Genomic DNA, 12,806 nt, shown 5'->3' with positions numbered 1-12,806 from the left:
TCACTTCTCTTCTCTGCACCTCAGTTGCATCATCTGTAAAACAGGGATTAAGACTATGAGCCCATGTAGGACATGGACTGTGTCCAATCTGATTAGCTTGTATCTACCCCAGAGCTCAGTAATAATAATAATAATAATAATGGCATTTGTTAAGTGCTTACTTTGTGCGAAGCACTATTCAAAGCACTCAGTGCCTGGCACATAGTAAATGTATAACAAACACGATAAGACGACCATTTCTTGCTCTGTGTTGATTACAGCTCCCACTATAACTGCCTTAGCAAGGCCTAATCCAGGCCAATTGGTCATGTCTTCTCACTCAGGCCCCTCTCAGGATTACCCCTGGAGAGTTTCCAGGACTCTACCAGTCTCAGCTACAGGAGGGAGAGTCAAGCAGAGGCATACCCATTCCATTCCTAGCTCGGGCAGTGGCTAGGAAATAGAAGGCAATCTGTTACAAGTCAAAACTCACCTGTGCTAGGCAGCAGCGGCATGGGAGGGAGTCGAGGGTGGAGACTCAAATTTACTATGTGGAAGGAGGCAACTTCCATATTTTTACCAAGAAAACTCTACGGATACACTACCACAATGATTACAGATGGAGAGTGGGGTGTTCTGGGAGAGATGTGTCCATGAAGTCGTTATGGTCAGAGAAAACTCAACAGCATAAAGCAAGATAAGACTCACTCGGGATGGTCACCTGTCATCCACTTTCATTTTACCATATTTATCCATAAATTAATTATCAGTACATAGACTCAGAGGCTTCCCCACTGTTTCCAAAACAACTATTATTATAAATATGACATTTAAAATCAGAATGAGGGGACATGGGGTCACAGCAGACACATGGTCAGAAGGGACTCCACTTGAGCAGGGAAGACCCTCTGTTAACACAAAGCATTCTCCAATCATCTGGGTTTATACCAGCCAATTGAAAACCAGACTTTAATGTCCTTTAATGTCCCAGAGCTTAGAACAGTGCTTTGCACATAGTAAGCCCTTAATAAATGCTACATTATTATTAATATTTTTCAACTTTTCAGTACTCAATCGCCTCACCTCAGTGGCTTTAGCCACCACATTCCGTGTCTCATATGGAGCACCACAAATCATATAGACCTGGGAGGGAACACAAATGACCTGAATCAAATGAGGGTATTCCAGGGGCTCCTCAGAGAGATGTTCTAGGATCATGCAAAATTTGCATAGTTCCACGAACTGAAGTGTAGAATCTCATCACATTACACTGCCTGCCCTGTGTGCCGCCTCCTTGCCCAAGATTCTTGAAGGCAGCTAATGAACATTAAGAAGGAAAGGAGGGACAGAATGAGACATTCTAACTAGGATGCAAGTTTCCCTCTCCTCTCCTAGGGCCTCCTCCTCCTACCCCATCCACCACTACCCTCTCTCTCCTCACCTGTTCCCAGAACAGGCCATGCAGTCAAAAAAATGGGAGGGGGGGGGTGAATCTATACCCCAGTTAAAGAAGAAAGCAGCATTACTGAATTTTTCCCTCATGTTTTTAACCAGCAAATTGCATGTTACAAATATCCAAGCAGAGGGCAGTATTGTCTAATGATTTACCGAAGGATCTACATTGTTATTAAACTTTCATCCTACCTAGTCAGCACCTCCAGAGAATTTTAAATAACATATGTTTGATCATCACTGCTGAAATCTGAGAAAACTAAGATTGAAACGATCCAAATCCTACTCAGCACAATGGAGGAACTCAGATTTTTCAGACACACTGTGAAACAAAATCTCAAACAATATGAGCAATTGAGAGATGCAGCGATAAGGAATAGACATCTTTTAGACTGTGAGCCCACTGTTGGGTAGGGACTGTCTCTATATGTTGCCAACTTGTACTTCCCAAGCACTTAGTACAGTGCTCTGCACACAGTAAGCACTCAATAAATACAATTGATTGATTGATTGATTGAATAGGGTGATTTCCTTAAAGAGTAGAGGCTTCAAAAAAACCTGGACACTAACAGACAGAAAAGGAAATTGTGCCAGGCAATGTGGATATCAACCGCAACAATGAACAATCTTTATAAGTTGGCAATATGAAAGAAGTGTCCATTTCAAGTCAGTCTTCCTAGTTATATTCACCATTCTGATAAAATCCCATTAAGTAGCATTATCCTTGCTCACCAAAGATACACACACACACACACACAGTGTTGAGTCAGGACCCATGGATTCTAGTCCAGAATCTGCCAGTTATATTGGGTGATTTAGAATGAGTCCCCTTCTCAAACTGAACATGTCCAAACTGAACTCATCTCCCCACCCACACCCTGTCCAACCCACATCTTTCCCATTACTGTAGATAACATCACTATCCTCCCTTTCTCACAAGCCCATTACCTTGGCATTGTCCTCGATTCATTTCTCTCATTCCACCTACACATTCAATCCATCAGCAAATACTATTGGCTTGACCTTCACAACATTGCTAAAGTCCTTCTTTTCCCCTCCATCCAAACAGCTACTACACTAATCAAAGCACTTAGCCTATCCCGCCTTGACTACTGCACCTGTTTCTTTTCTGACTTCCCAGCATCCTATCTCACCCCACTCCAGTCCATCCTTCACTCTACTGCCCAGATCACTTTTCAACAAAAACGTTCAGTCCGTCTCCCCACTCCTCAAGAATCTCCAATGGCTGCAAATCCACTTCTGCATCAAACAGAAACCCCTTACCATTGGCTTTAAAGCAATCAGCTTCCCACATCCAACCTCACCTCGCTGATCTCCTACATCCCAGTCCGCACACTCCTCTCCTCTAGTGCCAGCTTGCTCACTGTGCCCAGATCTCATCTATCTCACTGCTGACCCCTTTCCCGCATTATCCCCCAAGCCTGGAACCCCAACCCCTTCCATATATGACAGACCACCACTCTGTCCACCTTCAAAGCATTATTTAGGTCACTTCTCTTCCAAGAGGTCTTTCCCAATTAGGACCTCTTTTTCCCAGCTCGCTCTCCCTTCTGCCACATTGGTGCACTTGGACCTGTGAACTTGGGGCATTTGATTTGCACCTCAACCCCTTAGCAAGTAGGTACATAGCTTTAAAATATATTATAAATTATTTATTCATATCAATGCCTGTCTCCCCCTCTAAACTGGAAGCGTGCTATGGGAATGGAACATTTGCTAATTATGTTGCATTGTAGTCTCCCAAGAGCTTAGTACAGTGCTCTCCACATAGTAAGCGCTCAATAAATACGATCGATTGACTGATTCTCAATGCCTCAAATTCCCCATCTGTAGAATGGGAAAAACAGCCTCCTACCCTACCTGCTAGAGTACAAGTAAATGAGATGTTACAAGTAAAGGGAGTCACATCTGGGAAGTGCTTTCAGGCCCTTGGATAGAAAATTCCAGAGTAACACTAGGTGGTAGTGTTGCTCTCACCCACTTATCCCTGGAAATCCAAAATTAGAGGAAGACAGTGAGGAGCCTGGCCCTGCTCCCTCACTTCAAAATCCCCAAGACCCAGAGGGAGTTTGGGAACCCTCCCTTCCCATATGTGGCTCTGAAAAGCAGCCTGGCTTGACCTTAAGAAAAAATACTGATGAGTCCCCCAGGACACTTCTGGACAGATGGAGGCATAGGTCAAAAGTCATCTGACTTTTCATTTTAGACATGGTGTTGAACAGTTTGCTTGGATATGCCCACTTTATTTACCCCCCTTAAGCCTCACAGCAGTTATTCATTTATATTAACATCTGTCTCCCACTCTAGATTATAATCCCCTTGTGGGCAGGGAATGTGTCCACCAACTCTTGTTATACTGTACTCTTCCAGGCACTTAGTACAGTGCTCTGTGTACACTATGTCTCAATAAATACCACTGATTGACTGATTGACTAGGAGTGAGGATAGGAGTGCATGGGGTAGTGGCAAATGGATTTTGGGTTGCCTAGGCATCTCCATCAATCTCTCCCCATACTATCAGCAACTTGAGCATCTAGTCCAGATGTTAATATAAATGAATTGTGCTGTGAGGTTTAAGATGGGGTAAATAAAGGATACACATCAAAGCAAACTCTTAAACACCATCATGTTCAAAATGAAAAGTCAAGTGACTTTTGACCTATGCCTCCATCTATCCAGAAGTGTCCTGGAAGAGTCTTCAGTATTTTTTCTTAATAATATTAAGCTAAATTTGTACAGCACATGTTATTTTTCTTTTTTATGATATTTATTAAACACTTACTATGTGCCAGGCACTGTACTAAGCACTGAGGTAGATACAGGACAATTAGGTTGGACACTGCCCATGTCCCATATGGGGCTCACAGCTTTAATCCCCATTTTACAGATGAAGTAACTGAGGCACAGAGAAGTGAAGTGACTTGTCCTAGGACACACAGCAGTTAAGTGATAGAGATATGATTAGAACCCAGGTCCTCTGACTCCCAGGCTCTTTCCACTAGGCCAAGCTGTTTCTCCCCCTTCTTGGGGAGGGGCAGAGAGGGTCAGAGGAAGAGGAGGAGAGGGTAGTCCATCAGAAAAAGCCATCTCTACTAAATTGCAGCTGCAGGGCTAGGTACAAATATGAGGCTGAGGGCAGGAATTGGATCCACCAACTCTATTTTATTGTACTCTCCCAAGTACCTGGTACAGTGCTCCGTGAACGGTTATTGCTCAATAGATGTCATCCATTGAAGTGCAAGAAACAGAAAAGAATAGAGAAAGGGGTGGCCTAGCAATTAGTCAGACAGGATTTATGGGACCCCACAGACTATAAACTCTTTGTGGGCAAGGATAATGCCTACCAACTCAATTATACTGAACTTTCCCAAGCTCTTAGTAAAGTGCTCTCTCCACAGTAAACACTCAATAAATGCAATTGATTGATGGGGGAGGGCAAATGCATTCGGCTCAAAACATTTCTCTTGCCTGCATCCCACTTTTCCTTAGGGACCTTTGTTTGGAAATGGTGGTTTGATTTACTTCTTGTATACTCAGATTTAAAGACAATTTCCACTGTAAAAAAATCATCTGAAAAACTGCAACTAACCCACTTGGGCTTGATCAATTAATTAGTAATATTCATTGGGCTCCTAATGTATGTAAAACATTATACTAGGTGCTTGGCAGAGGTAATGGATTTAGAAAACACAATTCCTGCCTTTAGGGAATTTACAATCTAACAGTGGATGGACACTAAATAAGAAATTGGAGAAAGAAGTGGTTGGAAAAGTGGATAAGTGCCTAAATAATAAAGAATGCGTGTCAATGTGCATGAAAAATCTATTGGTAACAATATCTAAGGGCTGAGGTAAAGCAAAATTGTTGAGGTTGTAGTTGAGAGGATATGACCAGTGAAGAGAAATTTAATCAGGGAAAGCCTCCTGGAGAGGGTGAGATTTCAGGATGGCTTTAAAAATAAGGAGAGTTGTGATCAGGTGGATTTGAAATGGGAGAGAGTTTCAGGCAGGAGCAAAGCCATGAACAAGGAGTAAGAGGCAGAAGAATTAAGAATAAGAGATAGGGATATGGGAAGCTTGGGAAGAGTGTGAGCTGGGGTGTGGAGGAGTAAAAAAAAGTAATCAATCAGTCATATTTATTGAGCACTTATTGTGTGCAGAGCACTGTACTAAGCACTTGGGAGAGTACAATATAACAAAGTTGATAAATACATTCCCTGCCCACAGTGAATTTACAGTCTAGAGGGAGAGGTAAGAGGAGGAAAGCTAATTGAGAGCCTTAAAGGCAATGGCCAGGAGGAGTTTCAGTTTAAGTGAGAGGAGTGGAACAGGTAACCAATGGAAGCTTTTGAGGAGAGAGGGATGTGCAGAACAATGTTTTAGAAAATTGTTCCGGGCAGCAGCACCATGGAATATGGACTGGAGAGTGGGAAACCCAGAGGCAGGGAGGCCAGTAAAGGGGCCAGTAGAGTGGACTTGTCCTTGATTCAAAAATGGTACTGCCAGTGGTGAAACTGTATCCATGAGCAAAAGCGACTCAGAATCTTCAGCACAATTTATCCATGAAAATGTAGTAGTAAACTTTTTTCTGACATCTAGCTGCAATATGATGGGCAACTGGACCAAGGGAATGGTCATTTGAATGGAGAGTAAGGAACAAATCCAGGAAATATTCTAGTGGAAAAACCAGCTGGACTTAGTGACAGACCGAATGTGTGAGATGAAAGAGAACAAGGAGTCAAGGAAAATACCAAGATTGCAGACTTCAGTGACAGGGAGGATGGTGGTGGTATCAGTTTTGATGGGAGAGTTAAATAGAAGTGTGGATTTGGAAGGGAAGATTTACTGAGTTTAAAGCATTGGTGGGACATCCATGATTATGGAACATGGAAAAAAAAGGGAAAGCAGATTACCAAAGTAAAATTAAGGTTCCAAAGAGTTTCCTTGAAAGTTAGCCAGATGCTTAAAACAGTTGTTGCCAGAAAATGTTATTGAACCAGTCTGCTCTGGCCTGGCCTATCTCTCCCATTAAATTATAAACTCCTTGAGAGCAGGGACTATGCCTTTTATTTTTAGTATAAGGACCCAAGTGCTTAGTATAGTGCTCTGCACTCTGTAAGCACTCAAACACTGATGATGACAGGTCCCCTGACTCAGTGTGTTATGGTGAATCCCTCTTCCATGGTTTCTCCATCTGCAAAAATGGGAAAAATATTCCCTGCCCTATCTTTTCTCCAGATTAAGAAAAGGCATTGTCCAGATTGGGGAAGTGGAAAACAACAGTGCCTGACCAATCAAGTTTTCCTAGAATCCTGGGAAATTTGGACACTGTGCTGGTTGGGGTAGTGTTACTTTTATTCTCTGAGCTGCTAAGAGAAAGATCAATCATTAGCATTTATTGGACCCTTACTGTTCATTCATTGATTCAGTCACATTATTGAGCATTTACTGTGTGTGGAGCACTGTACTAAACACTTGGGAGAGTACTACATAACAATAAATAGCGCTAAGCACTTAGTTCAGTGTTTTGTACACAGCCACTGTTCAGTAAATACGATTGAATGAACAGACACAGTCCCTGCCCACAATGAGCGTACAGTCTAGAGGGGAAGACAAACAATAATATAAATAAATCACAGATATTTACAAAAGTGCTGTTGGGCTGGGGGATGAATAAAGAAAGCAAGTCAAGACAACACAGAGGGGAGTGGGAGAAAAGGAAAGGATGGCTTAGTCAGGGAAGGCCTCTTGGAGGAGAAGTTTGAAGTGGGGGAGAGTAATGTCTGTCAGATATCAGCAAGGAGGGTATTCCAGAGGTAGGACATGGTTGAGAAGTCAGGGGTGAGATAGACGAAATCGAGGTACAGTGAGAAGGTTAGCATTGGCACTGTACTGTGTGCAGAGCAATGTAGTACAACAGAGTTGATAGACATAATTCCTGCCCACAAAGACATAAAATCTTTCTTTCTTTGGCGGGGGGAGGGGGGAGTTGAGGGGAAATCTTACAGTCTTAGAAGGAGAAAGATGAAGATCATGTTGGTTAAGATGCTTTGAGTTTCTTGAGGAAGAATGTTAAAAGAATACATTGTAGAATTTATAAAGCAGCAGTGTCCTGAATGTTGTAAATGTCTAATGATCCACACTGAACCTTTAGGATTGCAAATAGAGAACTTAAAACTGAGACCTGGAATACATATCCTAGAAATTGTGCTGCAGCTTTAAGCAGTAAGGGTCTGTGACTCATCATGCAAAGATGTTCTTCAGCAATGACAAAAAAATATGATGCTCTCTGACCTCAGATTTAAGCAAGTTAGATAGGTCCAGCAGTAAGCTATTGTCATTCATCTGTTACTGAATCCGAAAGCTTGACAAAAAACTTTACAAGTGTGGCTTTTCTGCCCGGCAGCCTGTACTAATCAGAATCCCGTTATGAGCTTGACCGATATAGTTATGTTAAATCTCCTCGCCTGCTTATCGGTCCGGGATATATGTGTCTGAACATGTTTTCCTGGAGGCTTAACGAACTAGGCCAAACTTTTATCAAGGACACTCACTGCCAAACTGAAACTCAAAACCATATGCTAATAGTGCTTCTCTGTATCTTGAAGGGTACTAGTGTGTATTTTGCCTTTACGATTCCTATTTTTATATGGTAATCCAAAAATTACACATACCTTGACAACTGTGTAGATATGAACTAGAAATTTTTCTTCCTAATTACAAAGTAAACTCCAGGTTTAGTTTTCTTTTAATAAAGGTATATGTGATGCATGTATGTTTTTGACTTTCTGCTTGCTATTTTCAAGTCCCTAGGGTCACAAAATATATGGACAATATATGACTGTACACTGTAAACTCGTTGTGGGTAGGGGATGCATCTACCAACTCTGTTATATTGTACTCTCCGACCTGCTTTGTAAAGTGCTCTGCACACAGTAAGTGTTCAATAAATGATTGACTGGAGTGGTTGGTTTGCCTAGCAGCTAGTACAGTGATCCACACAGTAGGCACTCAAAAATGCCAATGAGAAATGATGATGGTGACGATACTGCAACAGAAACCACAAACAGGTGTTTAGGAAGGTGATGAGATGATAACGTAGAGGACAACCAATGACGAGCTTCGAAGTCAACTGTTAGGTTCAGATTTAATCTATGAAGAAAAGAAAAGGAAAATCTCCACGGAGTTCTGCAAGCAGTCATTTGTATTCATTGTATTTAAGAGAGGATAAAGAGCTTGAAAAATGAAGCACAATTTCAGTTTGGGTCTTTTACAATGTGTTCAAAACATATTGGATCTTCCAGGGAATAAGGGGCAACTTTCCCCACCTTCCTCTTCCTAGAAAGGAACTTTGCATTTCTCTTGTCTGCCCATTAGTTAGTGGTTAGGACCATTAAGTCAGGGCAGCTCCATCTGTTCCTGGATGAGACACAGAAAAGAATACTTGCTCTGGGTGTCCTTGGAGACCACCACTTTGATCATCATCAGTGGTGTAGGAGTGCTTACTGTGTGTAGAGCACTGTACTAATTGCTAGAGAGGGTACAATACAACAGAATTGGTAGACATGTTCCCTGCTCACAACGAGGTACTTGGAAAAGAGGGCTGGTTTTAGAGCTGAAAAGTGACATGTGTTTCTCACTTTGATCGTGCCATTTCCCTATGAAAACTCTGTCAATAGCAATGTCTGTTGATGCCACTCAGATCAAGTGAAAAGCCCTAACCATAGGCTATGAACCCATTCTCTGGCTGGTCACAACCACCTTCAACTCCCACCAAACTCCACTCCAGCTAACTAAATTTCCTTCTAATAATAAATAAATAATAATGGCATTTGTTAAGTGCTTACTATGTGCCAAGCACTGTTCTAAGCGCTGGGGTAGATACAAGGTAATCAGGTTGTCCAACGTGGGGCTCACAGTCTTAATCCCTATTTTACAGATTAGGTAACTGAGGCCCAGAGAAGTCAAGTGACTTGCCCAAAGTCACACAGCTGACAAGAGGTTGAGGCGGAATTAGAACTCATGACCTCTGACTCCCAAGACCATGCTCTTTCCACTAAGCTACGCTGCTTCTCTGATTGGTCAACAGCTCTCACTTCCAATGCACACCACTCTTGATATTCACCTCAACATGCTCCTCTCCTACTGGAGGTTCATCTTCTTCATGAAGCCTTCCCAACCTGGCATCCCTAGCTCCAGTCATATCACTCGCCTAACTCATCTCTTTACCCCAGGGCCTGGATCTCTCCCTAAATCACTCTAGTCAGTCAACCCTTCTCCACTTCTCTCCTCCCAAACCTGAATCCAGGAAGCTTTGCTAACAAATCTGGAAAGCGTTTTCCAAGTATTTCAGAAGCCAGAAATTCCATCATCTCTCACTGGTGCTGCTCCTATTTCCCTGTGTGGTCTCCCTCTTGGGCTCAGAAACCTAGATTTCCTCTAGACTATAAAGTGCTTGTGGGCAGGGAATATGTCTACTAAATCCATACATTGTACTCTCCCAAGTGCTTAGTACAGTGCTCTTCATACAGTAAGCACTCGATAAATACGACTGAATGACTGATTGAGCCTCTCACCCTAAGGGGTGTTGGTAAATTCAGTTCAGGTACAGTCCCTCAGAACAGAGTTTAGTGGAGCCTCTTGTAAAGCATAATGATAACATTTTAACTTTGACCGAAGTAGGCTCTGTGTGGGTTTGTGTGTCTGCTCCATTATTGAATTATCTGCTTGGTTCTGTGTCCCTATTTTAACCGGTTGTAGATTCCCACTAAAGGGGGAACTAAGTTTTCCCTGATTAATCTCTACGTCGACGACCCGTATCTCTCCCTCTCCCCCTCCCTTCTCCCAGATCGTTGTCTTATTCAAAGAGGCTGCTAAATAGACATTAATCGTGATTGATGATGATGGCGGCTGCTGTGGTGGTGATGATGATGATGATGATAATGAGTTGGCTGCCGACGAAGATGATGATGATAGTGCTCGTGATGATCATCTCAGAGCGACTCAGATCTGAGACCTTGTTTTGGAGAGCCCGGAGAGAAGGAGCCGGGAAACCCATTCAGCTGACCAGTGAGGCCTATTTATCTTGCTGTCTTGACGGCTTTAAGTCCCCCCCACGGAGATAGGTGAAGGCAAACATACAAGATACCATTATCCTGCTTCCCCAGTTCTGAAGCACACCTCATTGACAATTCCATCTCCCGATGTATCCAAAAGGGTGGGGGGGAGTCGAAGGATAATCATCAGCCCGTCTAGGCTGGGTCCATCCCCAGCAGATAGCAGTCATTAGGAGCGGATAAAGCTACTTACCCCGATTCCTTCCTGCTCCTCTCATTCGCAGTCAAGCATTTTACCTTGGCGCCAGCTGCCTCTTGCCATCAACAGCCCCGAGGTGTAAGGTTACTGTCTGTTTGTTATTGGCCTTTTGTTTTTGAGACACTAACCGTCATTTAAATGACAATGAAACCCAGCGGGAGAGAGAGAAAACAAATAATCAAACTCTCCTACTGTACTCCACTTAATCAACGGCGCATTAGCGGGGAGGGAAGTGGATTGGGATGGGGAAAGCGAAGCCGGTCCGAATCAGGTAAGGCGCGGGGACCCTGGATGAGCTGAGCAAGAGCCAGGCCCGGGGCTCTGTAGATTCCGTTTATAGGCAACTTTCTGCTTTCTGTACATTGGTTGTTAGGATTTTTTTTGGGGGGGGGGGGATAGGGAGGGCGACAACGACAGGGGCAAATTTGTTTAAATCTGGAAGTGGGGTGTCGAAAGGGAACATTTTATTATTTACACAGCTTCCAATTCCTATCATCACTAATAACAGCAGCAATGTCATTTCGAGACCTGTTCGGAGGAGCCCTTTGTTGGCGAGAAGAGAAATGGGGAAAGGGCTCTGGACCTCCGGGATTCTTTCTGACCGCCTTGGGGAGCCCGTGAGGTGGGGCGGGCTCCGGGATGGACTCCACTTTCCCTGACTCTTTGTGTGTCACCTACAGGACGACTCCCTCCCCCGGGAGCGGAGCCCATTGGCCTTTCTTCCCTGGATTTCAGAAATGACCCACCAGGGCTGCTGTCTTCGTCCCCAGAAAGCGGACTCCGGTTTTTTATCCGGGACCCGGACGAGCCCACTGTTGGGTAGGGACTGTCTCTATATGTTGCCAATTTGTACTTCCCAAGCGCTTAGTACAGTGCTCTGTACACAGTAAGCGCTCAATAAATGCGATTGATGATGATGACTAGAGAAGATGTCTGGGACCCCCGAGAACTTTCCCCACCCAGCGCACAGCTCCGGATGGCCTTGGACGCGGTAAGTACCACCCTCTACAGAACCCGAAGACAAATCCAAATCCCGGAGCTCGCCAACTGCTGTTTTCCCCGAGTCTGGGCTTTCGAGAGGGGTGGTTTGGTTGGAAGCCCTTATCTCAGGGAAACGGGGTCCGACTTGAGCCCATGTGAGGCTGTTTCAGGCCGCGTATATTCCGAAGTCCAGAGCTACAGTCTGGACCGCGCACGTCCCTATGTTTTATATAATGGAAGGTCAAATATTGCCCAGGGTACTCGGACCAGGATTGAATTTATCCTGGAAGCATTCTCCCAGGGCAGGAACCGGCCCTGATACCGCATTTTTACGAACAAATTCAGACGGTCGCCACGAGGTGTTCAGAACGTAGGAAGGTCGTTTATGGAAAAATCCTGTATCTGCTCACCCATTTTGCCCGCAATTCATTAATTCAGTGGTATTTATTGAGCGCTTACTGTGTGTAGAACACTGTATTAAGAACTTAGGAGAGTCCCTTATAGACTGTGAGCCCACTGTTGGGTAGGGACTGTCTCTATATGTTGCCAATTTGTACTTCCCAAGCGCTTAGTACAGTGCTCTGCACATAGTAAGCGCTCAATAAATACGATTGATGATGATGATACCATATAACAATTCACGAATACCCTGCAGCTTAGATCAACTGTATTTACTGAGCCCTTACTGTGTGCTGAGCACTGTAGTAAATTCTTGGGAGAGTCCATTACAACAGAATTGGAAGACACGATCCTTCCCACTTAGATTGAAGAACAGGGACGGTGTCCTACCTGATTATATGTACCCAGCGGTTAGTACAGTTCTTGACACGCTTAACAATGCGCGCTTAACAATTACTATTATTGTTATTATTATTGCTAGGAATTTACAGTCTTCGAGTCATTAAAACTAGAGGGAAGAGATGGACGGGGGGATGGCCGGGATTAAGCAATTTGCATGCTTCATCCGCGTGTCCCGAACCATTCGTGTGCCTCCACTCTGGGAATTTGCATTTTAAAGGTTTAAAAGTCACTGCAAATGGGCTGGGGCAGCGCCGGAGG

The 12,806-nt window shown here is 43.8% G+C and overlaps 1 non-coding gene across 1 annotated transcript; it reads left to right on the top strand.

Moving 5' to 3' along the window:
• Positions 1-324: 324 nt before the first annotated feature.
• LOC119929160 lies at positions 325-462 on the top strand. The gene has a single exon (XR_005451298.1). It is a non-coding gene; the product is annotated as a small nucleolar RNA SNORA7 (small nucleolar RNA).
• Positions 463-12,806: the final 12,344 nt, after the last annotated feature.

Source organism: Tachyglossus aculeatus, chromosome 5 (assembly GCF_015852505.1).
Source record: "Tachyglossus aculeatus isolate mTacAcu1 chromosome 5, mTacAcu1.pri, whole genome shotgun sequence".
In the NCBI taxonomy this organism is placed as follows: domain Eukaryota; kingdom Metazoa; phylum Chordata; class Mammalia; order Monotremata; family Tachyglossidae; genus Tachyglossus; species Tachyglossus aculeatus.
The sequence above is the reverse complement of the archived record's forward strand: the minus strand, read 5'-3'. Positions and strand labels throughout refer to the sequence as shown.